Source organism: Podarcis liolepis (genome assembly GCF_965112155.1).
Source record: "Podarcis liolepis genome assembly, chromosome: 11".
NCBI classification, from domain to species: domain Eukaryota; kingdom Metazoa; phylum Chordata; class Lepidosauria; order Squamata; family Lacertidae; genus Podarcis; species Podarcis liolepis.
In genome coordinates this window covers 24,116,611-24,128,759 of record NC_139565.1, presented here as the reverse complement: position 1 = coordinate 24,128,759, position 12,149 = coordinate 24,116,611, and the positions used below count along the sequence as shown (strand labels likewise).

At 43.0% G+C, this 12,149-nt stretch overlaps 1 protein-coding gene and 1 long non-coding RNA gene across 7 annotated transcripts in view; one reads left to right on the top strand and one right to left on the bottom strand.

Annotated features, from left to right (window-relative positions):
• The window catches only part of PJA2 (praja ring finger ubiquitin ligase 2), a 40,346-nt gene extending 28,984 nt beyond the window's left edge, over positions 1 to 11,362 (bottom strand). For 2 of the 6 annotated variants that reach the window (XM_083464493.1, XM_083464498.1), the window contains exon 1: positions 11,138 to 11,293. The gene's annotated coding sequence lies outside the window, so the exon portion shown is untranslated. Of the gene's footprint in view, positions 1 to 8,045; positions 8,136 to 11,137 lie in introns of those variants that run through there. The other 4 variants (XM_083464495.1, XM_083464499.1, XM_083464494.1 and 1 more) reach the window with 4 other exon arrangements.
• LOC310688346 lies at positions 8,087 to 10,679 on the top strand. Its single transcript, XR_014516879.1, has 2 exons — positions 8,087 to 8,201; positions 8,548 to 10,679. It is a non-coding gene; the product is annotated as an uncharacterized lncRNA (long non-coding RNA).
• Positions 11,363 to 12,149: the final 787 nt, after the last annotated feature.

Genomic DNA, 12,149 nt, shown 5'->3' with positions numbered 1-12,149 from the left:
CAAAAACAATTTTAGTGTGCAAGGTCCTTTTACAAGGCAGAGTATAACTTATAAATGCTAGAGAGAAACTTTATGGTGCCAATGAAACAAGCCTGTTTCAAAATGCTTCCTCTAATGCATCTTCCTATTCTGCTTTGGATTATATGCAGTTCATCATCAAGGAATGACTCAAACAATTCAGGTATTCACATTATTATTTAAGAAATATTGAGCAATAAAATAGAATTAAAAACAAAACAGTAAAGCCCTAGTTTAGGCCATCAAAAACTACCGCTTGCTGGGCAGCAAGCATTTAAGAGGACAAAAACACGGCAGACACTTTGCTCTCTTAGAGATAACTTTTCAAGACATACAGATTGAAGCAGCTGTGATCTATAAAGATTTATTTGCCTATAACACAATAAAATCATGCAATCTAGCCAAAGCAGAACAAATTCCTTATCTTGATGGTCTGAGTTAGAATGGAGATTCTGCTGTCATCTAACCATCCTACATACATTATTTCCTGGTCAAAATGGTTGTGGAGTTCTTACTCTGAATAATTTGGCATATGTGCATCAAAGGCCAGGATAACAGGTTCAAGATTTCCTATCTTTAACAATCTGGGATCTATCCAAAATGCTTAGCTGATAAATAGTAGGTCATATACTACATTTAATATATTCTCCTGGCTCAGAAATACATCATCCAGGGAATGGAAATGAGATTGCTGTTATTACAGTTTGGCCACTGCCTTTTAAATGATCTTTGTCATTGCTATAGCATAGTTTGCTAAGGAAATGGTCTTCTGTGTGGACAATCTGTCTATTCTACATGGAAATTGTTCTGACAAATTCAGGCTCTCTTTGCCTGAAAATTGAGGAACTGCTCATTTTCTTGCCAATGATACACCAGCTGCTTTGCATACAAAATTGCTTAGATTCAGTTCCCTTGGAAGTTGCTAGTGTTAATGGAGTCAGCATTCCAGATAGGGCCTGTTATGGCTTCAACTGGAGAGAGGACTGCATGTTGAGATTCCTGTATTGCAGGGGGTTGAACTAGATGATCCTTGGGGTCCCTTTCCAACTCTACAATTCTATGATTGGAAGCAATCACTGACACACTAGATTCAGAATTTCTAGTGAATGCTCAGCAGTCAGCAGACTCTGCACTTTGTTATTGCTTCATTCATTGAATGCAGTGTACAAGTTGCCCTCCTATCTGCAGTACTCTAGATCCACTAGACCAGTGTTTCTCAAACTGATGTGGTGGACCAGCAATTCTCCCACCACCCAACTGGACCAGCGCCCAAAGCATATATGGTCCCAAAAGCATCCCACCCAACCTGGGCTGTGGTAGAATTGCTGCGGACCAGCAGCCAATGACTTGTGGACCAGCACCAGTGGACCACCAGTTTTGAGTAGCAATGCTCTAAACTAGCTGTTGTTGATTTCCATCTTCTTCTTCTGTAAATAAAATCCTGTAATAACCGTCCTTCCATTTTGGGCACATCTAGATGCAAGCATTTTTAACCACTATCTATTTGGCATTCATTTATTTGGCATTCATAGCAGATATCACAAAGAGATAGAACTTGCAACCTTGGTTGCTTTATCCGCCTTGAAATGGGCAAAGAAATTCACACCCTAGTGATCCTCTTGGATCTTTCAATGGCTTTCAGTATTGTTGATCATGACATGTTGGTGACATTGCTTCAGATGCATTCTGGGCAGGGAGGTTCTGGAACAGGAGAAAGGGTAGCTAATCAGCTTTCCAATACATCTAAGAGGCTACTGACAGAGATCATAGGAAGGCCCGGGGCTTGATGCCATCCTATGCTGATGGTACACTGTGCTCATACTTTCCTTATGACTAAGGTCTTTAGTACTGGTATTCATGTGATACCTGTTCATAATAAGAGACTGAATGCAGCAGAGCCACTAAAGAATGACGCAAATAATTCTGGTCAACTTCTTAGTCAACCATTTTAACAGCCAGTTGAGATGTGAGGGGCTTTGGAGATGAGTATCTGTGGCAACCCCCAACCTTCAATCAATGACACTGAATCCCAACACAGTGCACAGCAGAGCACCATGTCAAGAGTTACTTTGCCTTCTGTGCCAGCAGCCTTTTCAAAGCCCGTTATCCCTATGGAGGATATACTACAGGCTTTCATCAACGGTCTCTGGAAATCTATACATATATGAATGCCACTAGCAACAGATTTGTGGACCTTTAGTGAAGCCAAATTCAAACAAAACTGAAATAACAGGCCACCAGGACTTGTGATCTAAGGCAGACAGAATGTCACTAACATGCTTTCGGCCACAAACATTTAAACCTTTGGGTGCTCAGATATTCATTACTGCTGAACCCCTTTGGTGGTGCATGTAAACTAACTGTAGAATCAGTGTATTCAACTAGCAAAGAAAATCCATCAGACTGAAAGAGATTGTTCCTGCAGTTTCCTATTCCAGTGGGAGTCTGCAGTAGAGATTCTGACAACACAAAATATCAGCTGCCCTATGATGCTTTGGGGGATTATCCCTGCAATGAAAGTGCTTTCTCTGAGGTATCTGTCATACAATCCTTCTCTAATGCCAAGTGGAAAACACTGTGATGAAAATATTTCCCACAAATCTCAAGTCCAGTGCCCCTTCCAACCCTTAACAAAAGCCTTTCTACAAGGTTCTCTGTTTCTCAGAGCCTATTCAGGAGGAATGCAGTTGAGCCGGTATAACTTGTTCTTCATCTATTACAAAGAGAGGTAGTCTGTGGTCCACAGGATACTGGAACACAGACCAATATTTAATGAACATTTGGAGCCTCATGATCAGTAATGTGGGTTTTCTGGAAAATTTTGAATCAGAAAACTTATCAGAAAGTTTGGAAAGGACTCCTCTTTGAATCTGGAGAGCTGCTCCCAAATAACATAGATAGCATTGAGCTAGATGAACCAAAGGTCTGCCTTCCTAGAAGCAAACTATGTTCCTATTAGGAAAAGGATTGTAGGTTTGTTTGTTTTTTAGGTTTTTTTTAAAGCAGATCTCAGAAGACTGGAACAGCCCATTTTTGCTTTATTAAACCAATAACCATTTAGTAATATTTTCTTTTTCCATTTTTTCCTCCGAGCTTGTCTCCTTCTCTTTTTTAAAAAAATAGGCAGGTAGGTCCTTCTTCATCCACTGCTTCAATCCTCAATTAACCATATCCTTGACTTCCTCTAGTTTTGCACCACTGCTGAGACAGTTACTGCTTCTGGCAGCCATCTTCCTCCTTCCTACCCTTCCTCTGGCACACCATTCCTTCTAGAGGTAGTCCTCTAGGAAGGTGCTAATATTTATCCACAGAACCTTACACTGAGTGATCTTAGTCTGACAAAGAATGACCTCAACAATATAATGTGCATGCCATGTTCAGGCATCAATACTATAAAAGTATTCTCAGTGGTAACTATTGAATTCTTTTCCTAGAATTTGCCAAATTCCAAGCATTTTTCAAAAATATTGCAAGACCTTTCTGAGTTGGTCTGTAGGTTAATGGCATTTGGGAAGGTGTAGCAGAAGATGTGGAGACTATTATTGAACAAGTCACCATGAACTGCAAGTTTTTAAAAAAATAATAAAACACAGAATAGTACATGGACATGTTTTTTATTAGAGCAATTTCACCCCCAAAGTCAGTTTCCCCTTATTCTTCTGAGATCATCTACCTCAGCTTCTCCACAACTATCTCTATAACTTATTTGCAGAAATAACAGAATAAGTTATCCATGCACAGCAGCCCAAAATTTATAATTATGATTCGCTTAGAAAGTCTCACAACAAACTTCTGATTCAGTTCTTATTTTACTTCATTTTAAACTAACTAAACATGCAGAATACGGAGCCATTTCATAATTCACAGTTGCCAGGTGAAAAGTGAAATTCTGCAGAAAGCATACACTTTACAAATACTCCAACAATTTTTGGACTAGTGGCACTACTGAGATATTCAGATTCCAGGAGTTTGGGATTTAGAACTACAACACTTCAACTTTTTATGTAATATTAAAGAAATCATCTTCAAACAAACAATAAACATTTTAAATTCATGCCAGCGGCACTTTGCAGCTAAATAAAAAATAGTGGTGTTGTGCGCAGTGATATAACTTAAGTAATTATCTCTAAAGTGTATACTTGATGTATCACAGTTTAGGATTACAACAAAAATGATAAGAACAGAAGCACCTAAAGTATGTTCAAAGGTTTTGCATGGTTAGTTTTCTTATCCTTACAATACAACACGTTTTATTGATTTAGGTTGTCTTGTAAAGCTTGGAACAAGCAACATGTTCCACATCTCTAAGCCAGGCTGCTCTCCCTTGTCTCCTCTCCTATGGAAATTATTCCATTTCCACTTTTGTTAATGCCTCAGTTAAATTTAATCAGGGTATGCAAACATGCATACCTGGAGGCAAACTTTGATTTGACACTAACCACACAATGTGTTAACATGGGTGCAGATATAATAGTTATCTCCAAAAGGGGAGGAGGAAATTAAACCAGGGGTTTCTAAATGTGGTGGCTAACCTGTGACCCTCCAGATGTTGCTCCCATACATCCTTAACCATGCTGACTGGGGCTGATGGTATCCAATAACATCTGGAGGACTGCACATTAGCTATCCCTGCTCTTAAATTGTGATCCTGAGATTAGGAATTTTACATCTGCATCAGGCCTTGGTTATAAACAAACTATCAAGGCCAACACACGTGAGTCATACTTTCACCATAGCTTTCAAAGAATACTCATGAAAGCCAAATGCACTAGCTCTGTAAGAACCTTGAGTTCACACATGGCCTCCACTTGAATTCTCCTTTAACTGTTACAGTGGAGGCACAAGTCACTTACACATCTGTTTTTCAGCAGTTCATACAATGCAAAAAGAGATAAATTTGAAGCTAGGATTAAAGATTTCCAGGTCATGCTTTGTGCCCATCTCCAATAGATTAAAGTAGCTTGTCATGCATGTTATCTCAGATATGGATATCATCTTCCAAAAACACCCTAGTCAGAAAAGAATAGGATTCATTGTTTATTATAACTGCATTAAGTGTGACACAAAGTAGTATGTTCACAATTTTCACATGAGAAACCAGATCAAAATTTCTTAATTGGAAAGTCTTATCAAGCCCATTTTTTGAACTTATATTTTCTGAAATCAACTAATCTTACTACCAATCAACTGGAAACCATATTGCAATCTTTTACCATTTGAGTATTCTAAGCTGAGCAGCATCTACTAACTCAGGAATAGGGAATGTGCACTCCATAGCCCAAATGTGACACAAAAAACCTCTCTATCCAGCCTTCAGGATTCTTCCTCCTTCCCCATCCATGCCTCTAACCAACCCTGCTCTATTCATTTGTCAAATGACTCCTTGAAGGCTGCCCATCAGGCAATGCTTTGGGGCCACACTGATGATGAAAAGGAGTCAATTTTTTTAATAAATAAATGAAAATGCAGACCTTAAGATTAAAGTTTTTCCACCAGTGCATTACCAAATTGCAAACCAAATCAAACCGTTAAATTATCCAGTGTACATTTAATTTCTTAAGAGTTGAAAGCACTGCATTTAGAAGTTTTCCTGCTCCTTTTTATATTTGTATTAAATCAATGTGTAACATATTGAAAAGTAGGTTTAAGCTTGCATTCCCCCCTCTTTTTATTTAACAGAGGAAAGGGGCATAAAACTAATTATCTGAGATAGAAATATAAAGATCTAAATAGCCTCAGTGTCTCTCTTTCAATGACACATATCTTTTTGCCAAGCAGATGTGACATTTTACATGAGAAAAACTTTTCTCTTTGGAACATACTGGATTATGTAGCCTGATGAGAACAAAGAGGAGAACGTGTCTGCCCTTGGAGCAGGGGCTGAACTGAACAGGCTTTTGAGCCTTTCCAAACTTGGATTCTGTGAGCAACCAGTCATAAGTTTTAACCCTTTCTTCAGGAAACATACTGAGGCCCAATATACCACAACAGCTTTTAGGTTAAGACTACTTTTTCAAATGTGATGCCTTTATTTCCAGCTTGATCAATACTGCAAAAACAAAATAAAAAGGTGGGTTTATTTGCTTAAACCCTGTATGTTTTAATAAAGAGAATTTGAAACTGGAGTAATTCTATGTGCACCCAACTGTCCAAGTTCCTTATAAGTACGAAAGAATACAAAACAGATAAATAATGTTTAGCATGCAAACACAGTATGGTAACTACAGGCAGGCAGACTGAAGAAACAACATGGGAATGAAAGAATGAAATCTCAAAGGTGTACTAGACGCTCCCTATTTTGAGTTGTAGGACTCTTCTGGGAGACCCAGAAGACCAAACAAAATGCAAGACAACTTATTTAGGAGCAATTGAACCAGTCGTATCAACCATCAGCTAAAACAGTATTACATGCTATCTGCTCAAGCATGCTATTTTACTGACACCCCCCCCCCCAGCATTCTGTTGCTTTTAATAGTTTTTGTTTGTTTGTTTCTGGCCAGCTCACTTCTGGTGTTGGAAAACTGCTTAAAGCAGCAAAGTGCTTTAGGGGCAGATGAGATTGCTCCCCTACTCCTTTTTATATAATCAGTATATGCTTGCAAACTCCCCCTCTCTCACACAATTTATATAGGGCAGAGGCATAAAGACAATTCCATCTTGTTTGCTTCTGTTACCTCCAAATCAGAATCCCATGTCAAAATGCACTGGCCCCCTTAGGTAGTACTTCTGGAGACAACTCTTGGTGTGCGGGGGGGGGGGGGCTCTCTCTCTCTCTCTCTCTTTTGTTTTTACATAAGCCCCAGGTGCGGAAGTGAGAGCTGGACCATAAAGAAGGCTGATTGCCGAATAATTGATGCTTTTGAATTGTGGTGCTGGAGGAGACTCTTGAGAGTCCCATGGACTGCAAGAAGATCAAACCTCTCCATTCTTAAGGAAATCAGCCCTGAGTGCTCACTGGAAGGACAGATCCTGAAACTGAGGCTCCAATACTTTGGCCACTTCATGAGAAGAGAAGACTCCCTGGAAAAGACCCTGATGTTGGGAAAGATGGAGGGCCCAAGGAGAAGGGGACGACAGAGGAAGAGATGGTTGGACAGTGTTCTCGAAGCTACCAGCATGAGTTTGACCAAACTGCAGGAGGCAGTGGAAGACAGGAGTGCCTGGAGTGCTCTGGTCCATGGGGTCACGAAGAGTCGGACACGACTAAACAGCAACAAGCCCCAGGTGTGCATACAATACGAAAACACGTGCAGAAGATGGCAAATTAAAAACCAACATTTTATATCTCCGGGCCTCCGATGGAGAGCCGAAGAATTCATCTGGTTCCCAGTTCAAATCTCAATGCAAGTCGTCTCTCTCTCTGCTCCATTCCCAAATCAAACCCACGTGGGGAGGAGGAACGTAGGTGGGGGGAAGAAGCTTTGCATCACACGCCCGTGGCAAACCTCTCACGGGCCGAAACAAATGCAGGCCTGTCAAAAAGGGAGCCAACCCTCAGCCCCCTCGCTGCACCACTCTCGCGCGACCTACGCGCGTGCGCCCATCACGCGCAGCCCCCCCCCGCGCTAAGAAGCATGCTCACATCTCACTGTATATATACACACACACAAGAAGGTATTCGCTATGTATATACACACAAACACGTAACTCTGCGCATCACAAAGCTCCCCCACCCCCCACAAGAATTGGGCACCGCGCAAACTCCGAGGCCCCGCCGCATCCCTGTCAGGCCCACTCCCACCCCCCCACGCCTCAGAGTACCCAGCTACGGCGGTTCCCCCGTCCTCTCACGGGAAGAACCAACCCCGGGCGGAGACCGAGGGGGAGAGAGAAGCGGGCGGGGGGAGGGGTGGCCGGCTCGGCCTCCTTCCCCTCCCCCACCCAGGCCTCCGCTCTGAGGAGAACCGCGAGGGGGCGGGGAACCAGCCAAGCGCCCGCCCGCCTCTTCCTCCCGCCAAGGCCCGCAGTGGCGCGCCCCGGAGCCCACCCGGCCGCCGGCCCTCAAGAATCCGGACGCGAGAACTCACCGCCTCCCCTTAAGCCAAAGGGCGACAGGGCGGCGGCGGCGGCGGCAGTCGAGACGCACCACCTCGGGACGGAAAGCCGGCCCGGCCAATCCCGCCCGGAAAGCCTCGCACGCGCCGGCCAATCCCGCCTCCCACCTCTCGGGAGGAAGCCAATCGGTGAGGGGAAATGAAGGTGGTGGTTTTGGAAGGGCCCGCCCACCGCTCTCCCTCGTTCCCTCTGAGGGCCGGAGTTTTGCGGGCGTCTGTCAGGAGATCCCTCGCGCACGTTTCGGCCGAGGAAGGTTCCCAGGCAGGGTCTCCGCTGCCCGCAGTAAAGTTGTCCTTGCGGAGCTATGAGGGTATATAAGCTCCTGGCAGCGGGGCTTTTCTTGAGCAGCACACAAGTAACACGCAATGCATATCCCTACCCTTGAGTTCCCACAATTGCTGGGAAACTCGAAATCAGCCACTGATTTGGTCAGGAAAGTACCTTGCTAATGTATGTGGTCTGATTTTATAGCAGATGCTCGAGGGATAATGATTCACATACACACACAAAGTTATCAGCTGTCCATCCTGAGCCCTAGGTGAAACAAATGCAAGTCACAGAAGAAGAGTGGCCCTGCTAACATAAAATGGGCATTTTCTCTCTTCAGATTAGAAGTAACAGCCTGATCCTATCCATTGTCCAGCAATCCGATACACCAGACAAGCCTAGCGATGCAAAAAATAACTAGATTGGCCGGTGCAACAAGGTTATCGAAAGGATGGAGGCACTGCCGGACTCCCTAATAACAGCAGTAATGATAATAATGATTTTTATTATTTGTACCCCACCCATCTGACTGGGTTGCAACAAGCACTCTGGATAGCTTCCAACATATATACCGACATTACTGGGCAGAGTAATGGGTTGGATGGGGTACTTATACATCCAGCATTGTCGATACATGCTTAGAAGCTGCCTTGAAATATATTATTATATTTAACCTATCAATTAATTTAATCTATTATTTAATCTATTATTAATTAAATAATTTGCATAACACCCAAAGATCTCACAGCATAAAATTATGAGAAATTATCCAGTTGGTACATCAGCCAGGACCATTCTTTGCTGCGATAGTCTGGACAAAGGTATCCCTGCTCTGGTGTCCCCATATGTAAGACTATTGCAAGGCATCGTGCATGAGGCTGCCTTCAAAACATATCTAGAAGTGGCAGTTGATCTAAAAAGAGGTCTTCAAAATCTTAAATTGGGACTGGGTGCTTTCATCTTATTGTTATTGATTTATCAGTGCTAGAATTTAACTTAGGGTTTAGGGGTGTCAAAGCTAATTTACCTGGAGTTAATAGCCAGACTCAGGTGTATTTACACTGTGTGATAACCCCAGTTAATCCTTTAATTAGCACAGGTGAAGGCTAATTAAGTCAGACCCTGTGTGCTGGACAGTGTGCCAGTCATCCTTAATCCTGTGAAATTAACATGGGTTCAAAGGTAATGGAGTCAACCTAATTTCCTTTGAGGTGAGAGCCTGGGGGTATTAGCACAACAAAGCATCAATCACCAGGTGTGAGGAAGCAGGTGAGTGGGGCCTCCCTTTTGTGTTACAGAAGGCCAGGGCTTAGGTTAGCAAGGTTAGAACAGGTAAGAAATGCGATCCTTGGGTGCAGAGGAGGCAGACTGCCAAGGGAGGGATGCTGCTGCCTTTGGAAGAAACTGGTGCCGTTTGGGATGTGATGTTTGGAACTCCCTCCACAGCAAGCACAGTTTGTGTACAGGTGTAAATAAACCACATATCATAAAGATACCACAGGCTCCACTGTGCCTCATTGGTCCAAAAGGAAACACAGACCCTGAGTTCAGAGCACCTGAGACCCCCTGAATCTTGCACTGCTGTGGTGATTAGGGTGGTGTGCAACAATATTATGTTAGTGCCCAGGATCCATTTCCAAGGCAAGTTCAAAGTGCTGGTTTTAATTGCTAAAGGCCCTTAGTATCTTTGGACTACTGGATGCGGGTGATGCTGTGGTCTAAACCACTGAGCGTCTTAGGCTTGCCGATCAGAAGGTTGGCGGTTCAAATTCCTGCGACGGGGGGAGCTCCCATTGCTCAGTCCCAGCTCCTGCCAACCTAGCAGTTCGAAAGCACGCCAAAAAGTGCAAGTAGATAAACAGGTACCACTCCAGTGGGAGGGTAAACAGCATTTCCGTGCGCTGCTCTAGTGTCGGTGTTCTGTTGCGCCAGAAGCAGCTTATTCATGCTGGCCACATGTCCCGGAAAAACCGTCTGCAGACAAACGCTGGCTCCCTCGGCTTACAAAGCTTGATGAGCACTGCAACCCCAGAGTCGTCTGCGACTGGACTTAACTGTTAGGGGTCCTTTACCTTTTTTATATCTTTGGACTAGGTTACCCAAGAAGTTAATTTCTTCCCAATATACATTCTCATTCCTCGCATTTTCTTTATGGACATTTTGGCTCTAGGTAGATCTCTCTCTACCTGCCCCCCCATCTCTTTAAATAGTGTGTGATCTTAATATCAGAGCTCTCAATGTCTCACCTGTGTGTTATTGTGTATTTATGGTATGTTCCTAAACTAATTTTTTTCTCTTCCCTTCCAGGTAAATAAAATACTATACTGCAATTAATTTTATATGGTGGATTGATTGATTGATTTTTATTTTATGTCTTTGTGTAAGTTTTGCAGCTAGGGCAAGAGACCAGACTTTGGACCACAATCCCTGCAATAAGAACTGCATGGAAAACTTCCATTGATGTGCTATCTCTACTCTTAAGTAGCAGCAGCTTTCTGACAGAGGTCTTTCATATCACTATTTGCCTTTCCCCCCTACATATGCCAGGAATTGTATCTCAGATATTTTGCATGCTATACCATGTCCCTGCCACCTTTGCATGCTTAGTGACTTTCAACACTTTCGTAACTGGCAGAATAAATGAATATTTACACAGGACAGTATTCAGATACTGTAGAATACCCTGGTCTGGCTGTTGTCTGGAAACCAGGATTAGGGAATATCTTACTTCCATTCATCTGCTGCGGTTGTACTGGCTGCTTATCAGCTTAAGGTCCCAAGTCAAATTGCCGCTTACCTGTAAAGCCATATGGAGGCTGGGCTTGGCATACCTGAGCCTCTGCCTGATCATTGTGTGAGAGAGAAAGGAGGTATGGTTTAAGGCTGCAATCCAAAGCACACTTACTTCTGAATAAACATGCTCTCCTAAGCACATACGAGTCACCCATCCTCTTCAGCAATTGTGACATCGCTGGCTATTGCTGAGTGTTGTTATTGTATCATTGCTAAGGGACCTGTCTGTGAGCAATAGTGTGATTGGTAGACTAACTGTGCAGTTACTAGGGGCTTTGTGAGAATGGTTGTTACTGTGCTGGTTGTGCTTGTGATGTTTTCAGTGGGTGGTTCTTACTGAGCAAAAGATTCCAGCTAAGTAAAAGCTCAGCAATAGCCATCTTACCTAGACCACAGAACTGAGCGACAGACTCAGTGTGCTTAGCAACTTACTTCCAAAACTAATATAGGAGCAGATCCTCCAAGTGCCCATAGGGTCTCCAGGGACGTCCCAAATTTACAGAAACCGTCCTGGTTTCTGATCCTAGAATGTCCCACTTTTCCTTAGGACATCCTTATTTTCATCAGAGAAATGTTGGAGGTTATAGTAGGATGTCCCTATTTTATCAGAGAAATGTTTGAGGGTATGGAGTTATCCGACATCTGAAGGCAGCCCTGTATAGGGAAGTTTTTTTAAAAAAAATGTTTAATGTTTTATTATGTTTTTTATATATGTTGGAAGCCACCCAGAGTGGCAACCCAGTCAGTTGGGAGGGTTATAAATAGTAAAATTGTTGTTGTTGTTGTTATTTAGGACGTCCCTATTTTCATCAGAGAAATGTTGGAGGGTATGTAGGACTAGAGTCTGGGGTATGAACTTGTGACTAGGGTGGCCACTTATGCATTGCCAAAAAAATAAAAGGGTGCATTCAAGCAGAGGATCGCCCTCTGTAAAGTAGGGCACATGGTCCCCCTACTCTTGACACATTAGCAGTGATGGCCAAACTTGGCCCTCCAGCTGTTTTGGGACTACAACT